The sequence below is a fragment of the Solea solea genome, chromosome 17, assembly GCF_958295425.1.
Source record: "Solea solea chromosome 17, fSolSol10.1, whole genome shotgun sequence".
Taxonomy (NCBI): Eukaryota; Metazoa; Chordata; class Actinopteri; order Pleuronectiformes; family Soleidae; genus Solea; species Solea solea.
In genome coordinates, this window is record NC_081150.1 from 3512590 (window position 1) to 3529728 (window position 17139).

The 17139-nt window shown below is 40.2% G+C and overlaps 1 protein-coding gene across 1 annotated transcript in view; it reads right to left on the bottom strand.

The window, feature by feature from the left end:
* Positions 1-17139, bottom strand: part of disp1 (dispatched homolog 1 (Drosophila)) — a 96655-nt gene that overhangs the window by 61443 nt on the left and 18073 nt on the right. Inside the window, exon 3 of the mRNA XM_058613186.1 lies at positions 4092-4169. The gene's annotated coding sequence lies outside the window, so the exon portion shown is untranslated. The remainder of the gene's footprint in view (positions 1-4091; positions 4170-17139) is intronic.

Consider the following 17139-nt stretch of genomic DNA (forward strand, 5'->3'; position numbering starts at 1 on the left):
AAGAGGAACAACAACATTCCTCCAAGATTTAGTACAAGAGGCAAATGTTACTCTGATAAAAATGGGCTGCTTAATCACACATTTTTAATTCTCCTTGACACTCTTTTGTGTTGTTCTTACCCTTCTACAGTGGCCCAGACTTTTGTATCACCTACTGCTTATTGCTGCAATGTATTAACTCCTAATATTAGCGTAACAGTAGTGGTTTTAAACACATTTAAAAACATTTTCTTTGATCAAATTTGAGAAATGTTGGTTAAAATCAGCTTGAAAGTAAATTAAGTTAATAAATAGAGCTGCTATCCCGTGACTGATATTAGTATAATTTGCTGATTATGTTTATTTTTAGCTCCTTTACTAACTACCTTAAATTACTTCCCTCATGTGACCACCACTAAACTCATTGACTGTAATTTTGGTCAGCTTAATTATGACCACAATTTGCTAAATGAGGAAAACAGATGCAGAGGAAGAGGACTCAAGTTCATGTCATGCAGGGGGAAAAAAATAAAATAAATTACAGCCAAAAACTTCTGGACACATGGCCACCAAAAAAGCAAATCATTAAAGAATGTGATTATTTGCAAATGTTCACTTTATAATAATAATAATAATTTTCACATGATACACAATACATGGTCCTCCATACCAATAACATCACGATACAATGATTCCAGTGGCAGCCCGTCCACATGAAGAAGAAGAAAATTTAAATAAATGAGCTACACATTATACAGTCTGCGACTACCATGTGTAATCTGCATTCAAATGTAGTTTAAAAACATTCTCTCACTCGTTTACAGCGATTGTCGGTCAAGTGGCACACAAATCTTTACCGTAGACACATGCACATAGGAACGCCCCTCAGATACAAAAGATAGGAAAACTCTGGGGCGTAAAAGACCGCCCACAGCCAAGCGAACTGGCCCAGATCACCGGATATAAATATCTTGGTGAGACACATAATGGGTGAGTCCATCAAGTCTTAATAGACCTTTTGCTGAACTTTTGTTAACGTCAAACTTGCTGTAAACTCCCTCTTCTTCAGCCAGGTATCTTTTGCCCTCCAACTTTTTCCCTCATTCATTTAAGCAGCCCCGCCGCGAGCAGACATCAAGTATCGACACGTGGCAAGTGAAACTGGCCAGAACTGTTAACTTTATAGTGCCTTGATTTGTTAATTAAAATATATTTGCCCTGGTGTATCGATTATTGTATTGCACGAGGAAGGGCAACAATATATCACCAAATTGAAGTTTTGACCCACCCGTAATTGTGATAAAGATTAAAAAAAAAGGCCTTGAAAGAGCTTTTCACAAGCCATGAAGTCTACTGACAGAAGAGTCTGAGCTGCTGTGCAGGCAGCAGACGTTTGGCTGGGCAGCAGTGAAAGCTCCAGTCCAGCAGAGCCAACACCAGACACTGTCCATGTTACAAAGCAGACGCTGATCAAACACAATGGAAACTGGAGCCAGGCACGCACATATTACGCAGTCCAACCTTTAAACATGTGTGTACACTCCCAAATCTATTCACAGTCATGTTGCTAACACTAAACTTTAACAACTAAAAAAAGCCATTTCATGCATAAACGCATGCACACACACACAGAAACAGGAGTTTGTGTTTCCTACATCTTTAAGTAATAGTTCAGGGTCTTCTTCAGTGTGGTTGTTTCAGGGACTGGCAAATAGTCAGACGCCACTTTATCTCATCATTAGACAACTTTCTCTAATTGGAAACTGAGGTCTGTATAATCTGCTCACTCGACCACACCAAAGTCCACGGAGAAAAATCAGCGTTTCTCGCTCCTGTGAAGACGAGAGCTGCTGCTCTACTGTTTCCCCAACTGTTGGTAGGTTTGTGTCACTTGGGTAAATTTTAAAAGATGGGTTTCCAACAATAAAGTCACAATAACACACTGTTGAAGGCTGCAGTGAATTAACTACTTATGTAGGATGTGATGTCAAATTGCTGATTCTTAAGATACTGACGAATAAAAAAGGGTGTAGATTTTATTTAGGTGAGTTAAATTGTTTTTTACTCTGTGTCCCAAGATAATTCTTGAGTCTTGACACACAGCGTAGTGAGCACTGACCATACAACCACATTTTATAAGAACCTGAACTATCCCTTTAACATGACAAGGCCAATGTGAATGAATGAGTGAGTGAGTAAGGGCAGAACCTGCTGACCTGAAGCCTTTCAGCAGGTCAGGGCACAACAAAACAGAGAGGTATGTTTGTGAAGGTGATTACCTTTGAAAACGAGGCTGATCACCTGTCTGCCTGAACACACACTCAACATGAAGTTATGTTAGCGGCATAATCTCACTTTGAACTACGGCTACAGTTTTTCTTTCTCCTAATTTAAGAATATTCAAACATAATGGGATGCAGCGCTAAACAAAAACCATCCGACGCGAAAAAAAGGAGTAAAAATGAGCAAAATCTAGTTATTAAAGAGGGGCGAGGAGCTGTATCCACTTCCTAAAAGGTCTGTGAAGGCGCAGAACTATGAGTCGCTGCGCTCAGTGCACTGACCCAGTTGTAGCGAGATGAACAAACATCCTCACCCTTTTTTACCAGAGGCTTGTCTGGACTCGCCACAGACAGACACGGGTGAAAGGAAGAGGACCAACAATGAATGCTTTACTCTTTTATAGTGACAGATGTATTTTTATTCTTTGCTGCTTTCGATTAAGACACAGATGTAGGGGAAAGTGACTTTTTCCACCCCGTCCATTCAGTGCTAAGTCTGGGCAGGTTGTGTTGTTGACACAAAAAAATCAAAACAGTATGGGCTGGCCTTAATATAAAACACATCAGGTGCTCTGTTCAAGCCTTTGGTTACAGCTTTGTTGTGACCATTACTCACAAAAGCCAGGAAGACAGTTTCTATTACAACTGTTGAGTCAATACTCGATTGTTAATTGATTACTAAACAAAAACAATGATTAAAACAAGCGAAGAAATCACTAAAACTGAATCATTTTGAGAACATCTGCATTTTTGAGGTTTGGGAAACAACATTTATGCACCAAACAACTAAGAAAATATTCAACAGATGAATTGATTATGAAAATAATGGTTTGTTGCAGCTGTAATAACATGTCACAGTAACAGGTTGGTTCACTGGTGGCACCTGACACCACCTCGATACGCAGTAAGGCTGCTGTCAGATAATCTCTGAAGCTGAGATATCAGATATCACAGTCTAATCTGCACTTTATGATTTAATCATGCTCAAGATACACAGTTTTGAGAGCACTCTGAGAGCAGATGAGTCCTAAGAACATGATGCATCGTCTCCGTTGTTGCACTGACAAGCAGGTTCACGCAGAAGACGATTACGGAGCTTTTTATTTTATGTCTACGTGTGCGGTTTTGGTCATTTACACTGTAGATGCCTGTCATCGGGGAAAACGAGCCGTGTTCATGCAACAACGTGTCAGGAAAACCCAGTTTAGCTGATATTATTTGTTATTTGTATCAGAGTCAGATACAAAAACAGAAAGGCTTGGATTGTTCTTTATTGGACCGGACCTGCACTGTAGCTCCATTTTCTCTCACCCGGAAGTTCACTTTTTCTCTTCAGGTACCAAAGTTAGGCACCATTTGATTTAACATGAATTAGTATTCAGCAGTACCAATGTAATCCTTCAATAGTATCATAAAATATAGAGTTCAGTACCAAGGCACATTCCTCTTACTCAGTGGCTTCATTTTGATTTAGCAGAGGTAAATGTTGATCATTGTATCCCTTTTACTTTATTGTGTCGATATGCTAACATTTGCTAATAAGCATTAAACAAAGTGCAGCCGAGGCTGATGGGAACGTTGCTTTCCGATCGTAAATATTTCGGACAAGACGATGGCATGAGATCAATGTGATGTGGTTGCCATAGTGTGGCTACACATCATCCTGCATACTGATGTTAAAATGTGTTGATATGGTGGCAACATAAAGGAAAAGAGAGATGACATGTGGGCAAATGTATGATGGTGGTAAACAGAACAAAATACTGCTCTGCTTTGCTTAGTTGCCGGTCATGTGATATTTGAACACAGTGTTGTGTGCACAAGTCTTACTTGTAGGATGACAATGGACCATGCTCTGCATCTATTCATGCGTTCAGATTCTGGAAGTCCTCAAATAAACAAGTCAATCTGTGGAAACAAAGACAACATGTATCAGTCACTACTGTTTTTTCCTCCACCAATAAATAGGGATCACAATTAGGACCATGATTGTCTAATACAAGTGTAGGTGCATCTGTACATCTTTAGCAAAGGACCTTTTTTTTGCCAATTATGATATAAAATCTTTTGGAAACTGGTCCAGGAACACCAAGTGACCAAGTTTGACTCTCTTCAGACTCTTAAAGAACTTAAAGGCATAGTAGGCAGGGTGTTTTTGTCGTTAAATCAGTATTTCCATAACAACTTCTCAGAATACCATAAATAAAGTAATCTTCTTTGTCTGTGACCTGGTTTATAATCTGTGACTGTCCTTTTCTTGGTGACTCCTGGCTGGCTGTGTCAGCTGCAGCTCATATGGCGATGCTGAAGGGCAGGGATGTGGCTAAAAATGCCACTGTTTGAAATTCTCAGTCAGTCATATATAGATCCCTCTTTTATTACATAACACATCATTACAAAATACTATCAGGCAATGTGACACATGTGTTTTTATTTAGGGATGATATTAACTCACATACATGGACACACCTAGGATTTTATATCATATGGTTCTAATATTTGCATACTGTCTATTTCCTACATTTATCTGTGTCTTTTTCTCTGAATACCAATGTTTGTTTTTAAAAGTTTCAGCAATTCTCCATCATATCAAACACATTCAAATCCTTAAATCACCCCCTGAATTAAATGGATTTGTCTGAGTCTCTGTGTGACTCTGTCTCTCTGTTAGCTTATTTTATTTTGGACATATTATTTCCCTCAAAGTCACAGACTCTTGCAGCTCAGTCACGATAAAAAATAAATACTAATCATCGGTTCAAAGGTTCAGAAAGAGAAAGTGGACTCCAAGAAAAATACAGTTACACTGAAATTCTCCCCAAGCTAAGAAGCTCATTTCAAAGCACTTGTGTGGGGTCTTAGAAAAACCCAGCAATTTTATAAAACATAACATTTCTTAAGTGGCAGGTCAGACTACTGTATAAACTCTCCTTTCTGGTCAAGCCAATATTAAATCAGTCACAGATAATCTAGAGGAAAGAGCCAGAGGCATTGAGATTTGAAGTTTGTAGAGAATTCAGAGAAAGAAAATTGGCCGAAAATATGTGAAAAGATGGCAAACTGTTAAGTACTGAATTGTGCCGATATAGCACTTAATGGGGGTTTTTAGTCAGGTCATAAATAATGGCTGGAGGACACAATACGGCCACCTCACGTAATTCTCTGGTAGATCACAATCTCCTGGTCTCCTATGTGGTCAGAATCTGGCTGTGGTCGTTCAAATATGACATGTATAGTTGCAGTCATAGCATCCACTTATGAGTTTGTAGTTGTCACTGACACAAGGGGCATGGTTTCATTGCCTTTAACATACACACACCCCACATTACAGAGCACACAATACTGCTAAACCCAATGTTAGCACGACTGTTTGTTTTTCTCAGTATTGAGAAAGTAAACACAGCAGTGTACAACTAAAAACACAAAGAAGTGTTTCCACAAAACGGTTCAGAAGTGAAAATGTTCAACAGTTCATTGTGATAAAAGCTTATTGTTGCTGCCACTGGATACAAACAAACGCTCCCTCATTGAGGTCTGATAGTGTTGCTTGTAGAGCTGCAACTAACGATTATTTTCATAATCGATTAATCTGTCGATTATTTTCTCAATTAATCATTTGGTCCATAAAATATCAGAAAACCTTTAAAAAAATTGACCGGTGTTCGTCAAACCTGGACATGATGATATTCTCAAATGTCTTGTTTTGTCCACAAACCAAAATGATTGACTTTTAATGATTTATTTGTTATCCAGAGCAAAGAAATTAAGAAAATATTCATATTTAAGAAGCTTAAACAATCAGAAATCTTGTTTTAATTATGAAAGAAGCTTCAAACCGATTAATCGATTATCAAAATAGTTTCAGCTCGAGTTGCTTGACAGAGCTCGTTTTCAAGATGAAAAGCAGAAGATACAAATAATGTTACATGGTTTTGTTGATGAAGACCAAAGACAGGCAGAATAATAACTTCAAAAGTAAAGAATTAGGAAGTTATAACAATTTTATCAATTAACTTTTGTGTTTTTGTTAGTCAATGTCAGTCAGTGGCAGAGATGAGAGAACATGATGTTTTTAAATGTGGCATCTAGTCACCGACTTGTAAATCTTTGCATTTTGCTTGCATGGAAAGTGATATGAAGTTTGTTTAAATGATTGATTAATAAACTGCTAACTATTAGATTATTCAACAAGCTGAAACCGGCTCCCAGGAGTCAGTAAATAAGGTCTGAGAAGGACATTTAATGATGTAGATTACACACGCCGACAGAATTTCTCCCAGTCACACATACTAGAGGCTGTAGGTGATGATTTGACGGGTGATAAGAGAAGATAAGACGCTTTGACAGGTGAAAAGACTGGGAGACTGTATGTGACGGCAGTCCAGGAAATAGCAGGTAGCCTAATGAGAAGGTTCTGCTATGACCTTGAACTAAAAACCTTGCAGAAACAAGAGGCCATTCAATCCTAACATATGGTCCAAATCACCAATTACTAAGGTGTGCGTCGATAGGGAGAAGATGAAGAGAGTGGTAGCTGCAGAGGGAGTCTAAATGTGGACAGACGAGGAGAGGAGGGACTTTTAGTCAACTTAGAGTAACAACCTCAGGTCAGAAGGACTTATTCAATGCAGCAGCACAATGGCTCAATGTTGCTCCCAAGCCTCATTATTACAAACAGTCAATGCGTCACAATTAACTTACATAATTTAAAACAATAAAAGTGCTACAGAGGTTTGCCTTGGGTGTAACGTCTGCTCTAATCCTCACAATCTTTAGTTCTTGGCAAATAAAAAGTTAGCATGCAACGCAAGCATATACTGAAATGTATGTACATGACTGGGGAAAACCAAGTTCCACATTACTGACGCAGATATTAAGGTACAAAATAAAAAGAACAAGCTGCTTCTTTAAAGAAGTTTGGTGTTTTTTCTTTAAAAAGGGTTCGTATACAGAAAAAGAACAAATAAGAGGATGGGATAAATGGGGTGGATGTCGGCGATTTCCAGGATTATTTCCTTTGAGATATTTCCTCAAACCACATAAAAATGGGACAATAATGTGTCGTCGAGGAAAAGCAAAGGCCTTCAAGCTCATTTAGTCAAATTCTAATTATATGGCATACAAGGATCTCGTGGACAACTATCAAACCCAGGTTAAACATGCATGCACCAATGACTGCTTGAATTTTCCAAACTAGTCCGTCAAATTCTGGAGGGACAAGTAAAAGGAATCTTCCCTTCAAATGCCAAACGTCTTTTAGAACTATTCCACAGGACTGGATCAAGTCCCTGGTTTTCACGAGCAAACTGCTCCCCAAATTCCTATCTTTCCACAATTCTGTAAAATACTTTGAGCCTGTGAAGACACAAACAATCTGTTGATTCAGTGGCAGAATCCTTTTCCCCTAAGCCGCTATTTGCTTTAGCGGCGATGACTCAAGGGGAGGAATTTGAGCAATGCCGGTGTAACACAGACTCATTTCCTCTGAGTGAGAGCCATCTCCAGACAGAGAAGACATCCCTGAAGTCTGGTTTATTCCTAAGCCTCTGGCTCCACGTTAGCAAGTGTCCAGACATGTCATACACTGATGCCTCTGAGATGGGGCACATACACAGCCAGGCTAACCGTTCATTCACTCGACTGACTGCTCATAACCAGTAGAAAAACATGTTATGACATGAAGAAGCGCTCATAAACGGAAACACTTTGAATCAGTCATAAATTGTTTTTTTTCCAGTGACCTCATCAGACTCGTCAAGGATGAAAGCCCTTCACTCATCGCTTATTTGTTTCGACTGAATAATAAGTGGAAGCCGATCATTATCTATCAATCCAATGTTCATCAGAAATCCACTCTCTTTGAGCGCTAAGTCAGTCCTCTTATTATTTTCAGCTGTACTTAGAAGAAAAAGACCAATCTATAGAATTCCGAAAGGCTTACCGTGTCTTTCAGTACAAATAAAAATCTTTTCAAAAAAAAAAAAGGAAGGGATCAAAGAAGCCTCCTGCCTGTGCCACTTTCATGTAGCAAATGAAAAGTGGGAAAGGCAGCTCTGCAATGGGATCTACTCAGACTCGAGCAGCCTTGACAAAACTTGTTCAATAAGGGATCAATGCCAGGAAGTGTGGAGCTTTGGTTTTACCTCATATTTTCCAGTGGTGGGTCAATGCTATGTCATGAATTTACATGCTAAGTGTAGTTCATAGATCACTGAAGGATGCCCCGTTTCTCAAGCGCTCCAATGTCAAGGAAAAGACAAATGGAACGGACTGTGCAAGCAGATTAGTAATCTCTGTGCTCCCTGGATGTCGGCCAACAAGAAGTCTATGCCCTTTCTCCATTTGTGACTCTCTCTCTTTTTTTTCAGAGCTTCGATTTGATGCCAGATATGTTAAGTACACAGAAGCTCAATAAAGGGCAAGGCGATATTTAAAAGCTCAAAAAAAAAAAACACAAAGCCAATATCAGATGACATGGGGTTATCAACACGTGAGATCTCCAGTGATGAAAGCAGTGGTGTAGGGAGTATAAGAGTCGGGAGAGGCAACAACAAGTCCAAAACAGGCTATGGTAATGTGGACTAAATAAATGAAATGATCGTGGGATGTTGGGGTTAAAAGGGATGAATGAACTCAAACAGTAACGTCAGCCCTCAAGAGTTAATGGAATAATTAAAAAACACACAAATTAATGATGTGGGGTAGTGTTCATCCACCCCAAAAACACACCTGCGTTGTATCTTATGTGGGAGGAATAACTCATAGTAGTGCTGCGGATATATTTTATTCATATAGAGCAATTTGGTAGAAGTAGTAGAAGATAACTGGTTTGTTAAAAACAACTCAACAAAACACTGACTTTAGCCACAAGGAAATGTGTCATCCAATATTACCAATAAATTAATTATTAACATGCAGTTATTTGCCAAGTCAACACTAAATGACACATCAATTTCCAGACAGCGATACCGTCTCAGAATTTGCAAACACACACACACGTGAATTCCTGGACATTGTGCCCTTACACCTTGAGAGAATCAGTCATGGAGATCTGTCCTTTGTTTATATTTCAGTTTTTTCTTCCAGTGAAATGACAAATGGGCATTAGAGCAGGCCAGAGCACACAAGACAGGACGGCCTTTGCAGCTGTTTCTGTGTGCCTTACCATCGTCAGTGTTTGTGTTCCCAGGAGAGGTGGACAAAGCGCTTCCAGGTCGCCCACTAACCTGCCTTCTCATTACCAAAGGTCACCCGCGCTGGAACACAATGCTGACCCCTCATGCCAAAGGTTACTTGGAGAAGAAGCACAGTGGCGAGGGAGGGAGGGATTAGGAGGAAAGAGAGGAGGGGGAGATGAGCAAGAGTTAAGATGACAAACAATCCTCCTGTCCCTCTCTCTCCTCAAATTAATTTAACCTCGCCTTTCATATTAGGACCACTGCTTCTTCCAGGATTTAAAGACAAATAGACTTTCTTGAGGCAATTCTTTCAGCCACAACGAGGAAATTATAAAATTTTAAATATGCAAATGGAGCCCTTTTAAGGCTCTAATGTGAGCGTTATTTCGATGACTCTCCCTGTGTCCAGGTTAAGTGTTTAGCATTTGGCACAGGCTGGGGTGAATGCCTATAGATGGCATGACTCTCAGATCACTGCAAAGCTCATTAGCTCCGGCCCGCTGTTGCATTCACTCAAACTAGACCAAAGACGTGATCGGGTGGAAATTCAAAGAGTGCAGGAGGAGGGAGGAGGGAGGTGGGGGGGGCGGGTGAAGGAACAGATATGTTTCCTTGGATAAGCCCGAGCCTAAAAATGACTTCCTGTATTTAGCCTGAAAAACAAAACAGAAAGGCGAGGCTGCGGACAATGGTGCGAACGCAAGTACTATCCAAGAGGACGCGGTGTAATCCATCATTATGGTTACATACGGTCGACACGAGGACGATGGGGTCGGGTGAATTGTAGGGGTTTACAACATCTGGATCTTATAATACATGCCTCTGGAGTTTCTGACAGTCTTCCTCTCCCCCCTCCCCCCCCTCGGGCCATCGATGGCTGCTTCCTCCCCCCGCTTGTTTGCGTCTTCCTCCCTCCCATTCCTCCATCGTCCATACTTTACCCCTGTCCTTCAGGGTCATGTGAAAATTCCCAATTACCAGAAACACGAGAACTGCAAACATATTGTAGTTGGAATATGGAAAACGCAGACGCTCACACAGAGGGCCATGCGATATGTGACTGAATGCGTCAGCAGGTCGTAAAAGCCCCACCACCCCCCCTTCAAGATCAATGTCATTATGAAATCTTCACGTGGAGGACTTTCCGGACTGGGTAGCAACCGGCGACTGGAGTAGGAGGAGGAGGGTGCTGCCAGCATTATGTTCCTCCCAAAAGAGAGTCCTTTTAACCCAACAAGTGGAAAACAAGCAAGGTCTCCCAGCTGCCTTCCATCAGTAGCTATAATAGACAAAGGAAAAGAAAGACAGGGCGAAAGAAAAGAGGTTTGTAACACCTGCAGCAGGGTGCCAGCAAACATTCCTCTTTCCTCCAGCCTCGTGATGCACTCTATAAATCCTTGTGATTAGCTACAGTAGCGGGCCCAAGTGCCACTTAAATCAAACCCCTCAGGGGAAGTTGTTGTGACCTCCAAGCTTAGAAAATGTAATTCAGACCCAAGTCATTTGTGCAAAAACAGAGCTGGTTCTGTTTCTCTAATAAGAGGAGACGTGATGGACGTGTATTAGAAGAAAAAGTGAGCGTGACATCAGGTTTGCACGCATTTTTGAAGGATTCATGCTAAAGTAGGAGAATAAACTGCTGGTTATTAGAGCTACTAAATAAATTTCAATATACTTTAGTATTGTGGGAAGAGGTCAACTGATTAAATGTTGTGAGGCCAATTTGCACTTCATTTTCCTCTGTTTTATGTCCGCTCGTCCAAAACGCTATCTCCGTCTCTACCCTACATACCTCCATGCAGCTTTTGCGCGTTGGTACTTCTCTAGAGTGCTGAGTGCCAATTTGCAGGCATCAACAAACAATGGAGACATGAAGAGGGTATTTTATTGTGCTTTATCCGAAATAGATAGAACAGCCAGTGGAATTTAAAACCATTGAATGTAAGTTGTCCCATTAACGGGGAATTTTATTCATGGTGTTGCAGATGATGACAAGTGGCATTTTCTATATTTCCATATGTCTGCCACGACCTTTGCCAGATAGCCACTGGAATTAAACATGCATGCGTCTTTTTGCAACTATAAGCCAATTTATCTACGTCAAGCTGACATTTTACAACTTTTCAGCATCATATAATGACCAAAGCCTCAGCTGCCTCCACCTGAGATGTAGAAATACAGATCACAGCTCTGAACGAAGAATCCACAACTATGGTTGATACCTGCTAGTAGCACACCTATAGCACAATTTATGGTTCATTTACGGTTGTTTATACGTCATTTTCTGCTGGTGATTAATAACAAAAACAACTGTTTAAAAACTCCATTAAAAGAAATGATGCAGACCATTGACCACGACCACAGTGTGTTAAGCTTAGAGGTGCATTCAAACGCAAATGCAGTCTAGGTCACTTGAGTATGGAAATATACTTGAAACTTATTTTATGTTGTAATGAATACTGTTTTTACAAATTTTCTTGGAATATATTTTTTCATTTCTGATCTTCATCCTTGGGGAATGGAAGAAGAAGAAGGAGGCTGTCCTCCAATAAATCAGGCTTGGAGCTATCATTATTGTATCTCTTAAAAATCCACTATCTGTCGACCTCTGTTGTGGGAGTACACAGATGTGTACGCAGGAACAAAGCCAATGTTTTCATAAAGATCATGAGAAAACCACCTCAGTGGTGTCTGCTTTTGCTCTGAAATCATAATCTGTGCTTAACCATTTTCACGTTTTCAGAGTGTCTCCCACTGGACAGTGTACCCTAAAAGTGGCAGCGAAGATGGGAATGGGATTTTACACTGTAAGGCAGGCTGAGAGAGCGTCACTTTTAAATAAATAGCCCTTTGCATGACGTGCTGGGATAATAATGACATTAACCTGAACCACATTTACTCACTAAATTAGGAGGAGAGTGAACCCAGGGACAAAAACCTCCACAAATCACAATTAAGTCGACTAAATGAAGCAGCAGGCCTGACACAAACACACAGTCAACACAGGTCTATAAACCTGCTGCGCTTACGGTAACACAAGGGATGGCACAGCTCAGGTCAAAGCTGCCAGAGTATTGTTGACAGCTGAAAGAGACCAGACCCAAGTCTACTGTGGGGCTCGTAAGAAAGCAAGTATTTCTATGTATAATCTGTCAGTATGACAACATTCCAGCATCATAAACTAAGCACTATACTTAAACCTCCCATATATTTTGCATTAACATTTTTGTAACCTTTTCCCTGTGATTATAGACTTAAGAATACATATAAACAGAACAGAATAGGGATGAGACGATGCGATATTTAAGATCGCGTGTGATAACATCCAAAAATCCTTAACCTGTGCCATAGGTCACAGATTCACAGCCATTCCTATTTAAGATCAAGTGCTAAAGTCTTGTTCCGAAACAGTGCAAATAAGTTTATCAATGTAAGTTTGACAGTTTGCAGGATTCTCTGTTTGTTTCTTGTTTGATATACAGTATAAAGTCAATTATATGCAATGTTTTATCAATGGAAATGTACTACTAGTTTATTGCATTTGATGTGAGAAATGCAACATTGGAAATAGTGCAAACAAGTAAGGTTGGGAGACACTGATCTCATATATACTTATCGTGCGCTTCAATCGCCAATCCTCATAGCGATTTAAAACATGCTATGATTTTCAAGTAACACGGAACTATAACAATGCAAGGAGCGTGTCAAAAAAGTCAAATGACTGGAGTAATTTTCAAACTTATGAATATGACCCCCTGCAAGATGCAGGAAAGAGATAAGAAAGAATACCAGCATATCACAAATGTACAGGGTTTGGCAAATAATCAATCAACTGATCAGTAATTCTCACTGAAGCTTCAGGAATTTTTTTATTGTCACTGTGGATTACTTTTTCCAATTAATCAATGTTCGGTCTAAAAATGAAACTACAATTGCAACATCCTCAAACATCTTCTTTTCTCCAGAAACGTTCTTTTTCTTTTGCATTCAAGACAAGTAACCACCAAATATTCACATGTAAGAGGAGGAAAAATCTGGGGATTTGTTTTGATCCAACACTCAACAACCAGTAATCATAGTTGTTGACAATAAAATTAGCTATCAATGAATCACTGTGGCCCTACTTCAGCTTCCCCAAAAGACTAATTATTGATTATTGTATGTTTTGATGAAACACAAGACAACGATCAATGCAAGTACCCATTTCTCATATGACTATATAATAAGCTAAATGCAGCTTCGATAATGCTTTATAATCTTCTCCTATATTAAGGATAAGTTATTGATATATTCACTATTAGAAAGAAAAGGGAGCAATCACTGGACCTTCATCTCAAACACACAAAAACATCACTGACAGATGAGGAAGTATGCATTTACACACAACAACTGCAACTAGAGGCACCAAGGACAGCTACACAACTGTGCATTCATTCACGCACACAGACACACACAGTCTGCAGTCAAACACTGCAAAGTCAAATGCTCTGAGTTGGCCTTGACAGCTGAGGACATCCTGTGAGAGGACTCGCGCCTGTGCTGGCAGCCAGGGACGATCAAGAGTGGAGTCCTTCAGGATGACGCAAGACTTGCACATCCTTGCCAAGAGTTGTGCATATATATCTGCACATGTATGGACTGATGTGATGCTTTTAGGAGGGGGGGGGGGCTATCTGGCTCCAAACCCCCATGTCCATATGGGCCTTGGTGTCTACAGAAGAAAGGAAAACAACTGACTGGAGATGGTGGATGATAGCCCCACAGAGATGGATTCACTTGAAACTGCAAATGTGCAACTGTTCTATGTATTATAAACATTAAACACGCCTCTCTTTTAAGTGATTACATTGGATATAAACACGGCACAGCACAGAGGAAATCAGACTATTTATTTGTCCAGTAAAGGCAGAAAATTGGAGAAACGAAAGATCTTTAAAATCTACAGACAAGACACAGGTGTGTCGAGGGTGTGTAGTGAAAATGCTAAATGCCAAATATTGCCATTTCTGTAAAGGGTTCTGTAGCGGGTTGATAAAACTGGTGTGAAATACAGTAACATACATCCACAACGGTCCTTCTGCTTCAAATCCAAATATTGGCCTCCATATCCTCAGCGACATTCCCTGGCATTTATGAAGTCTAGTTTATTTTAACGATTTCCTAAGTTGGATTCAACACAAAAAAAATCCATATTAGGGCTCCTAATACAGTGACTTATTTTGACTGATTGTTTTTGTCTTATTTCAAAGTAATCACAGATGGGATTTGGGGCCGTTGGTCACATTAAAAAATATGAAACAAGAGTGTTTCCTGTTAGAGCGTGGCGGCCCACCATATTCTAATTTGTCAGTTTCATTATTATTTAACAGCAAAGAAAAATACACTTCACATTACATACAGTAAGGCCTATCTTAATTTTTTCTCCTAGAGTTTTTATAGCAGTGTTTGCAGTGCTGAATGCCTCAAGCTTGTGCTACTATCAATAAGAGCATTAAGGCTGCAACAATTAATTGATTAAAAATCTATTCAGTAATTGTAAAATAACTATTAAACCATAGCCAACTATTTTGATAAGCAAATAATTGGTTTAAATTAGGTTTAATAGGTTTGGTTCGGTACTATTTTTTTTGTATTTCCATTATGAAGAGTACCACCATAACCAGCCCCAACCATTCCATTTTTGGCACCCTTCCGTGGGGGACATGAGTAAAATGGTATGATACGGTCTGGGTGGAGCTAGACCGGTTCCGACACCTTGGTTATCATCATATTCAAGGACTTTTCAAGGACTTTCCAGGACCTAATGTGCTGACCCAGCTTAAGATGGGGAGGAAACGTTGCCCTCTGCATCTGGCCAAGTGATTGTCCTTGGGATCTTGGTCAAAGTCAATCTTTGCAATTTTCTTTGAAGCAATCGTTTGCGTCATAACAAACGAGGGCACATCGTTGAGAGACATTTACTTAAATATCAACTGAACTTCTTTCTCGCACAAAATTCAAGCACTTTTAATGACACATGAGAGATTTTCTAAACTTTCAAGGGCCATGACGTGTTTTTAATTTCAAATTCACAAACTTTCAAGGATTTCAAGGACCCGTGGGAACCCTGGTGTGTGCACACACCATGGATGAAATGAATTCTGTGGGAAACACTGTAATATAATCGAGACTTAAGCTCATAATCCACTATAGGTCTAAATGTAAAACAGGGAATAAGAGGATACATTTTATGGAGGCTGAAGCTCAGGCCTGTGTTTTTGAAGTAGCTCTATACATCTAGCCTCTATACAATCATGCAGTGTGGACCACAGAGACCATATAGCAGGGACTGAGGGGTTGCCAAAACTCGAGTAAGTAAGTGCCACTAGAAAATATACCGGCAGACTGAAGCCAGGCTGGGCAGCTCTGCCAGAACCTCAGCTTACCACAATCGCACAGCCCAACACTGGCCACAGTCACAGTGAGGAGCTCAAAAACTCTACTCTCAGAGCTGGAGCATCTACCAGGAAACCAAAACTACACAAAAAGTACACTTCAGAGAAACTATACTAGAAACGGATTTTTTAAAGTGCTGTTATGGGTCTCTCTTCAATCTACACCAGCATAACGCTCCACAGGACGCCGCCAAGTAAATGCAAGCCAAATGTAGCTGTAGTTCATTTCTGTTGACATATATGGGTGTGTAGATGTATGACTGTGTGTATCTATGTATATATGTATGTACCACATGTGAGCGGTTTGCATGCAGGTGTGTGTGCACATAACTTTATCAAAGAGGCACGCAGCCGAGCGAGCATGTTCTTTCCCGGCTGGAATCCACATGACAAAAGGGGAAAGTCGTTGGCTGACAAAGGAGAAAAATCTAGTTCCTCTGTAGGAGGCTAAAAAGTGAACGCATAAAACAAAAACAGAAATTAATCTTTATGTTAGCAACAGTTAACACGATGAAATTTTGATTTACAGTGAAGGGGACAGGGGGGGGTGCATGCTGCTCCCTTAATGTGGAAAAGAAGGGGAAAGAAAGGAGCTCAATGCAAGATAATATCAAGATATAATGGTTGACTAGGGGGAAGGGAAAGGAAAGGAAAGGAAAGGAAAAGAAAGATATGAAGGATGAAGATAAATAGGGGGAGAGAGAGGGAGGTGCATTAAATTGCTCTGTGTAGAAGGAGCTCCACAGTCTGCCTTAAGCCCTGTTATCACCAAAGCCATGTTTCAGCTCATATTTCTTTGCATTTCCAGTAGGAATAGTACCAACATATCTGGCCCCAACTGTTCCATTCTTTGGCACCACAAGTGAAATGGTATGGTACAGACAAGGTGGAGCTAGACCGGCTTACCGGATGACTCCTTTGCGATCGTACCATGACGGAAACACAGCACAAGTGGTAGTTTGGTACAGTCTGGTTCAGTTTGGTAAGTAATCATCAGAGTGGTGCATCTCCGAAAGCAGACGTCTCAAACTTGAGGCCCTCCAATCAATTTCATGCTGCCCACCACTTAATATCAGTCTATTTTGAAATTCTAAGAAAGTACGTCACAAATATCATCATTGTCACAACATCATTTTAAACTTCTATCACATGCCTTATTGTACAGTCGCTCTTTTGTTTGTTTTAGTTCACTTGACCGGCCCCCAATTGACCCAACAAGATGTTCAGTGGCTCCCCTGGTCAGTTGAGTTGGAGACCCCTGTGTTA